Source organism: Dama dama, chromosome 9, assembly GCF_033118175.1.
Source record: "Dama dama isolate Ldn47 chromosome 9, ASM3311817v1, whole genome shotgun sequence".
NCBI classification, from domain to species: domain Eukaryota; kingdom Metazoa; phylum Chordata; class Mammalia; order Artiodactyla; family Cervidae; genus Dama; species Dama dama.
In genome coordinates, this window is record NC_083689.1 from 69,202,630 (window position 1) to 69,210,858 (window position 8,229).

The following is an 8,229-nucleotide window of genomic DNA, read 5'->3' on the forward strand; positions in this document are numbered from 1 at the left end:
GTGGTCATGTATGGATGTGAGAGATGGACCATGAAGAAAGCTGAGCGCCGAAAAATTGATGCTTTTGAACTGTGGTGTTGGAGAAGACTGTTGAGAGTCCCTTGGACTGCAAGGAGATGCAACCAGTCCATCCTAAAGGAGATCAGTCCTGGGTGTTCATTGGAAGGACTGATGCCAAAGCTGAAACTGCAACACTTTGGCCACCTCATGGGAAGAGTTGATTCATTGGAAAAGACCCTGATGCTGGTAGGGATTGAGGGCAGGAGGAGAAGGGGACGACAGAGGATGAGATGACTGGATGGCATCACTGACTCGATGGGCATGAGTCTGAGTAAACTCTGGGAGTTTGTGATGGACAGGGAGGCCTGGCGTGCTGCGATTCATGGGTCGTGAAGAGTCAGACATGACTGAATGACTGAACTGAGCTGAACTGAACCCTGACAAGTTAAGGAAACTAGAGCTGTTTGGAGATCTCTGCCTTTGCCTCTGAGTCCTGATATGACTTTTTTCAAGATATGGTTTCTATTAAAGAGTAAAATTTTAAATAAGGAAAAGTAGTTTGTGTAAATTTGTAGTGGGATGTGATGAGTTTTCGTTTGATGGTTCTGTGCAATGGAGACTCTGAAATGGAGAGTTTGAACACAGAAGATTTATTTGGAGTTCTCATTAGAGATAATCCTACAGTCTGCAAGTGATGAGAAGAATGGACAGAGGGAAAAGCAGATGTGGAATGAGAAGTCAGCCAGTTCAACCTGGAGCTCTGGATGCCACTTCATGGTACTGAACATGGAGGCAAGATGGCCTAGTCTTTCTATCCCCACATGAACCGTTTTTTTGTTCCTGCCTTCTGGAAGAGGGCATAACTTGAATGCGCAAGAGAACTTGAATGGAAAAAATAAATAAAAAAAAAAAGAGAACTTGAATGGCACAGTTCTCAGAACAGGCCAGTGTGCAGCCAGTGAGGGACATAGCTGTGAGCTGTTAGCAGCCGATAATGCAAGTACATGGGGGAGAGTAGGATAGCTATACCAGCTCTGAAGAAAGGATCTAGGTGGAACCCTGGAGTATTCACCACTCTGATAAGTGAAGCTTTCTGGTAGGCAGTCTCCATAAGCTTGGCTTAGAGAGGCAAACTTGACATTCACTACTGTGTAGAAGATCATTGAGGTCATGGGTATGATCACTGTGTACAAAAAAAAATTAGAACAGAACCTTGGGCAATATCAAAACTTAAGGAGTTAGATAAATAAGGGAGCCCCAAACATGAAGAGTGTCTAAGCAGGTTGGAAACTCAAGGAATACTGGTTATTGGAGCTAGGTAAAAAAGGCACATCAGCAGTGTACAGTTTTGCAAATCAACCTATCTGTGAAACAGAAACAGAATCACCAGCACAGAGAACAGACTGGTGGTTGCCTTTAGGGAGGGGGTTGGGGGAGCAATGGACTGGAAGGTTGCATTTAGCAGACGTTAAGTTTTTATATACAGAATGGGTAAACAACAAGTTCCTACTGTATCGTACAGGGGACAAACAAAAATGGAAAAGAATATGAAAAAGAATATATGTATAACTGAGTCATTTTTTGACAGCAGAAATTAACACAACATTGTAAATCAACTATACTTCAATAAAAGATGATGAAAAAGACCCAAAACAATGCAGTGTGTCAGGAAGGCCTTCAAAATGCCAGGTGGATTTAACAACCAAGGACTAGTTGTGATTTGAGGGAAAGCAGTTTTGTTGGAGTTCTGGAGGCAGAGGCCAGATTGTAGTAGGTGAAGGTAAGAGCAGAAACAGAATAGGTGACATAGTGTGTGCAGGCAACTTTATTAAGAAGTTTGTGCCTTAAGAAAGGAGGGTGGGTTGCAGCAGAAGGAATGCACAGAATGGAGAATGCTTCACCTTGTTTTACTTGATTTTAGTAAGGGAAAGATTTGAGCATGTGTGAGTGATGATTGGGGAATAGTGGGCTAAGAATCTGAAAAGAGATGGAGGTGAGATGAGGAGGCTGAAGAGGCAGGAGGGGGTCAGATGCAGACCACAAATGGAGTTGGAAGCCTCAGAGTAGTTTAGCTGTTTAAACTGGAAAGAAAACAGCTCACGTAGAAAGCTGTTTTAAGAACTGCACAATAAACATTGGTTATAGCAACAGATGGAGTTTGATTCAAACTCCCTATTATCAGAGGCATTGCTGAAAAATACCCACATGCGTATAAACCTTCTCTGAAGCCACTGGAAAATACTTAGAAAATGCACTAGGCTTAAAGAGGCAGGGGTGAGAATGCAATCTGTAACAGCTTCGAAGTAGCCCTTCAGCTAGTACACCTCAGCTTATTTTAACAAGAATGCTCTAGGCACCTGTATGTGTAAGGACTAGTGACAAAGATGTGTACTGTGCAAAGATCTGTGGACTTGTACTTGGGACACAGGTTCAGTTCTTGACTTACTGAGGAGTTTCAGGGATAATCCATTTACTTGTTAAACAATTTTCCTCCTTAAATCAAAACCATCATTTCTGGTGTTTGAAAATACTAGCTTTATGAGTTTGGCAAGTGGTCAAACTTTGTGGTCCTCTGTTTCCTCGTTTTTAATATGTTGTTTGATGATTGCTAGGCCTCCTTTGAGATCTCATGCTCTGGATTCACAAGATGAGGGCTTTGAGGTGTGACTTAGAAAGAAGACTGTTGGTAGCCATGAATTGTCCCCAGTTCTCAGTATTTCAATTGATAGCATTCGATGAGGTTTATAGAAATTAAGTGACTTGCCAAAGTCCCACAGTTGGCCCTTGAGCATCTTGGTAGGAATTTGGCCGAATCCCCATCTCCCATTTGAGTCCTCATTCTTTATTCTTAAGTTCCTACACCTAGGTGATCAATATCCTGTGTGTAATGAGAATACCCACAGAAATAGGGTAAGCATGGATTATCTCCTGAACAGCATTCATTTATGTGGTGCTCATGATTTTAAAACATTACTTTTGTGTTAAAATTTAAAATGGCTTAGTAAAGAACAGAATATAAAATTAAAGGAAAAATGAAGTTGCCAAGGAATTTAATAGTTTACAAAATTATGTTTGGTAAGTACTTTCTAAAGTTTATATGTATTTGGGTATTTATCATCACTGCCTTTTGGGTTACAGTCCCAGATGCTGGGTTTCCTTCTTTTCTCTCCCTTGCTATTAGAAATATTTTGCTGCGAAGGCATGCAAGTACTTTCAACCAAATGGCAGTATTTTCATCCCACAAAGAAAAGTAAATTGTAGAGAAGGAGGGCATGTGAGGTTGACTATTTCATCTGGAAAGACTGATAAATCACTAGAGGCTCCAGCTCAATCAATGCCCACTGAGAAATGTGGACATCAGACAATGCCCCAGTGTTCCAGTGGGTAATGAACAAATGTGTACAGTGGAGAAGAGATCGATCTCTTGATGAGTTCTATTATCATAAGCATACAGCATAAAACACAGTTATTATTTGGGACAGGACAGCACAAGCAGGTGATACCCACCACTGTGAGTAGTATAGCTCCTTGGTGTGATAGAAGATAATCTCTTATGTGGGCTCTCATACTGCATGGAGGTCAGTAAGACTATTCAGGTGCTCTTCAATAAGAGGTTTGTATTTATATACTTTTATTTCACCCTTTTAACATTTTGTTTGTTTTCTAAAGTGCATAATATACAAATATAATAGTACATGTGTAATTTACCATGAAGTACATATATTAAGGAGTATATACTCAAATTTATTATATTAATGGGGCGTATTATTAAGGTTTAAAGGTGGAAAGACAAATCTCTGAAATACCTCTCTGGGCTTTGGCAGTAAATCAGTGGAGCCTTAGTCTTTTGTCTGATACTAATGGTTAAGATAAGTTGTTAGACCTTTAACCACAAAAAGGGATTCCTTACTTCAGCCAAGAGAGCTGGAAAATGACAAAGATGGCCATTCTTATTTATTTATTTCACGCTCTTTATATAACAGGCTCTTTGTGAATGGATATTTCCACATAAGGCCCTTGGAAAAGCCATCATTGGATCGATATGTTAATGTGACAGGCTCTCCAAACTGAGGGATGGCATTGCTTTTTCAATTAGAGTTCTAGAGAAGTAAGAAAAAGCATCACAGAAATTGGACAAACAGATTTGGCTAATGCAAGCAATATTTCTTTACTAGGAATACTTAGTATTTGTTTAGTGCCTTTTATTTTGGCAATTTATTATTTTTCCCCCCAGCACAGAGTTATTTACCTGTTTTAACTAGTAAGCTGATCATTATTTTTTTAGTGTAACACCTTATAGGTTTTATGATATTTGATAACTCACAGACACTCTTTATGTAAATAGGATAAATTTAGAATTCTCACACTACGGGTGTGGAAACTGAGTCTTAGAGAAATTAAGGGCCTCATTTAAATTTAATTAATTGAGTCTCTTGGCTAAAGTGTTTTACCGTGTATCACATGACGGGAAAAGCAGAACAGGTTAGATGATTAAGAAAATATTTGCTTGTGAGACAAAGAGTAAATACCTCAACTTTTATCCCATAGTCCATAGCATCTCTTTCCCTTGCTCTTCTTGTAAAATTGTCTTCCTTTAGATATAGAAAAAAAAATTATAGTTTTAACTGACCCAGAACAACTTTACCAATTTTATCCAACCCAGTCATATCTTGCCGTGGCATAAGATTCAATGAAGCACAAAGAAAGATAAAACTTGTGCAAGGCTGTTGACAGAACAGAAGAGCCTTGGATGAGAGGAAGGGACCTAATTTAGCTAAAGTTTTGGAAAGATGAAGGAAAGGACTAATACTTGGAGCAGCAGGATCACATCTGATTGTCGGCCTTTTTATATGTTTCTTCTTTTCCAGCTACTGAGTGCTTAGCCAGAAAAAGGCCTATGGAGGGATACCCAAGAAGTGGTATTAGACGTTCAAGAGAAGGACTCTGAGTTGGGGAGATAAAACATGAAAAATATGAAGCAGGCAGAAAACCAACAAAGGCAAAGTAGAGTAGTGGAGGAAAGAACCATAAGTTTGGAGTTAAAATATATGGTTTTAAAGAGTACTAGCCATGCTCTGCAATAGTTGAATTCTTTGTTTTTGTTGTTGAGTTGCTAGCTTGTGTCCAACTCTTTGAGACCCCTTGGACTGCAGCATGACAGGCTCCTCTGTCCTCCACTGTCTTGTGAAGTTTGCTCAAATTCATGGCCATTGAGTCATTAGATGCTATCCAACCATCTCATCCTCTGCTGCCCCCTTCTTCTTTCACCTTTGACTTTTCCCAGCATCAGGATCTTGTTCAATGAATTGGCTCTTTGCATCAGGTGGCCAAAGAATTGCAGCTTCAGCCTTAGCAACAGTCCTTTCAATAATATTCAGGGTTGATTTCCTTTAGGATTGACTGGTTTGATCTCCTTGCAGTTCAAGGGACTCTCAAGGGTCTTCTCCAGCACCACAGTTCAAAAGCACCAGTTCTTTGGTGCTCTCTCTTTATGGTCCAACTCTCATGACTACTGGAAAAACCATAGCCAGTTGAGTAGCTGGACCTAAGTCCTTCTGAGTATCTGAGCATCTCTTTAGGTTAAATGATCAAATTGAATTGGGGTTTCCAGAATTTGTTTTAGGGCTTCCCTAATAGCTCAGTTGGTAAATAATCCGCCTGCAATGCAGGAGACCCCGGTTCAATTCCTGGGTTCCCAATGTTCATGATTTATTCTATAATAAACTAGAATAAGTTGAACATGTAAAATTACCAAGAGGGTACAAGAGAGTGCATTTGATTTCCGGAAGGTTTGTAAAATGCTGGTGTATTTTGTGGGAACCTTCCTATATATGTGGGAATGATTATCTGTAAGGAAGACTTTGAGGATGGTTAAACTTGTGAATAGTCTAGAATTAGGCAGGATTTAATGAACCATGGGTAGAATTGTGCTGATCATGACTGATTTTTTTTTTTTTTAATTTTATACCTCTTTCTTTCTCTCTGGCTGCATTGGGTCTTAGTTGTGGCAGATGGGATCTTTCCTGTGGCACAGGGTCTCTCTAGTTGTGACAAATGAGCTCCAGAGGGACTCTGTTGTTGTGGCTCAAGGGCTTAGTTGCACTGTGGTGTGTGGGATCTTAGTTCCCTAATCAGAGATCAAATTCATGTCCCCTGCATTGCAAGGATTCTTAACCACTGACCTACCAAGGAAGTCCCCCTGATTAAATTTTATTAGTACTTAGCAAAGTGAAGGAGTGAAGAAACTATGCAATTATATTTAAATCATAGTCTAAGTTTATTTGTTTCCAGTCTTACAATGGTGCTAAAATACTATTTTTTTTGTAAAATTATGGTGAGAGTAATAAACACACACATACACACATACATATGTAATTATTCTTTTCTAGAAAATAAAATAAGCGTTTGTTTCCCCTCCCCCACCTGCAGATTACTGACCTCCCTTAGGTTACTAACAATTTACTACTGAATTTGCTTCAGTGGTTTTTCACTGACAAAGTGAAGGCCAAACCTCAGGATGTGTGTATAAGTGTCATCAAGCTGCGGTAACAAAGTACCACAAACTGAAGTGGCTTAAAAGAAATGTATTCCCTCACAGTTCTGGTGGCCAAAAGTCTGAAATCAGGGTGTCAACAGAGTCATGCTCTCTCTGAAGGCTCTGGAGGAGGAGCCAGGAGCCTTCCTTCCTTCCTTCCTAACCTCTGGTGGTTGCTGACAATCCTCAGCAAGCTTCAGCTTCTAGAAGCATCACTCCAGTCTCTGCGTCTGTTTTCATGTAACCTTCTCTGTATGTGTGTCTTTGTCTTCATTATCATTTTCGTTTTGTGTCCAAATTTCTGTTTTCCTATAAGGATACCAGTCATTGGATTATACCCACCCCTCATCCAGTGTGACCTTATCTGAATTAGTTATATCTAAAGGGATCCTATTTCCAAGTAAGTTTGCATTCCAAAGTTCTGGATAGACATGAATTGTAAGGGACCCCATTCAACCCATTGCATCTGGCATGAAAGATTGTTCATAAGCTTGGTCACAGTCTCTTAGGCTTCGTCTTCCAGCCATTTAATCCCATTCACTCTCTATTTTGCTACCTGTGATTACTTAAGTCTGGATGCTGGATTTCTGGTTCCAAATTAGGCACTCTCTGAACATAGTAAATATTGAGATAACACATATTTCAGCAAAAAGAGTAGTAATGAAGGTTACTCAGATTGTTCAGGGAAGAGAGATATATATCTTGTTTATTTTAGTGGAATAAATTTGTGCATAAAATGAAAGTAAAGGGTATATCTTTTTTTCTGAAGAAAATAAAAAAGAAAATAAAAATACCTTGAGGCCTCATAATTCCTTTTCCTAATAAATGAGTCTAAGGAGCAAAGTCAGAGAAATAGAAAATAATTTGTGTGCAAAGGTATTACATAGGGAATTATTTTCAATAACAACAAATGAAAAACAAATGAAACAGTCCATGGTAGGGAATCTTTAAATAAATGAAAGTGTATACATTTCTATACCCTTTAAAATTTATGGTTTTTAAAAATCAAGTTGATATTTAGAAATAATTACAATAAATTTTTAAATAAAAAAACCTAGAAATGAAATTATATGCAGTATGATCCTTATCACTTAAAGCAAGGGTTCTCAGCCAGGGATGATTTTGTCTCCAGGACACATGTGTGATGTCTGGAGACACTTTGTTAGTAGAGCTAGGGGAGAAAAGGACCTGCTTCTGGCATCTAGTAGACAGAGGTCAGGTGTGTTGCAAATGTTCTGTACTGCATGTGACAACTCCGCTCAAAAACAAAAAATTATGCAACCAAAAATGTTAATATTGTGATGACTCCTTGAATTAAAACATGTAACTGATTTATTTTTGCTTTTCTATCTCTCTTCTTTAAAACAGAAATAATATCTATTTCATAGGGTTGTGGTAAGAATTAAGCTAGGTAATGTAGGTAAAGTATTCAGAACAATAGCTGGAATTCCCAGGTGGTGCTACTGGTAAAGAATCTGCCCACTAATCCAGGAGACTCAAGAGATGTGAGTTCGATCCCTGGGTTGGGAAGATTCCCTGGAGGAGGGCATGGCAACCCACTCAAGTATTCTTGCCTGGAGAATCCCATGGACAGAAGAGCCTGGCAGGCCACAGTCCATGGGGTTGCAGAGTCGGACACAACTGAGGAGACAGCACACACACAAGCACAGGGTCGTGGTGAGAATTAATTTAGG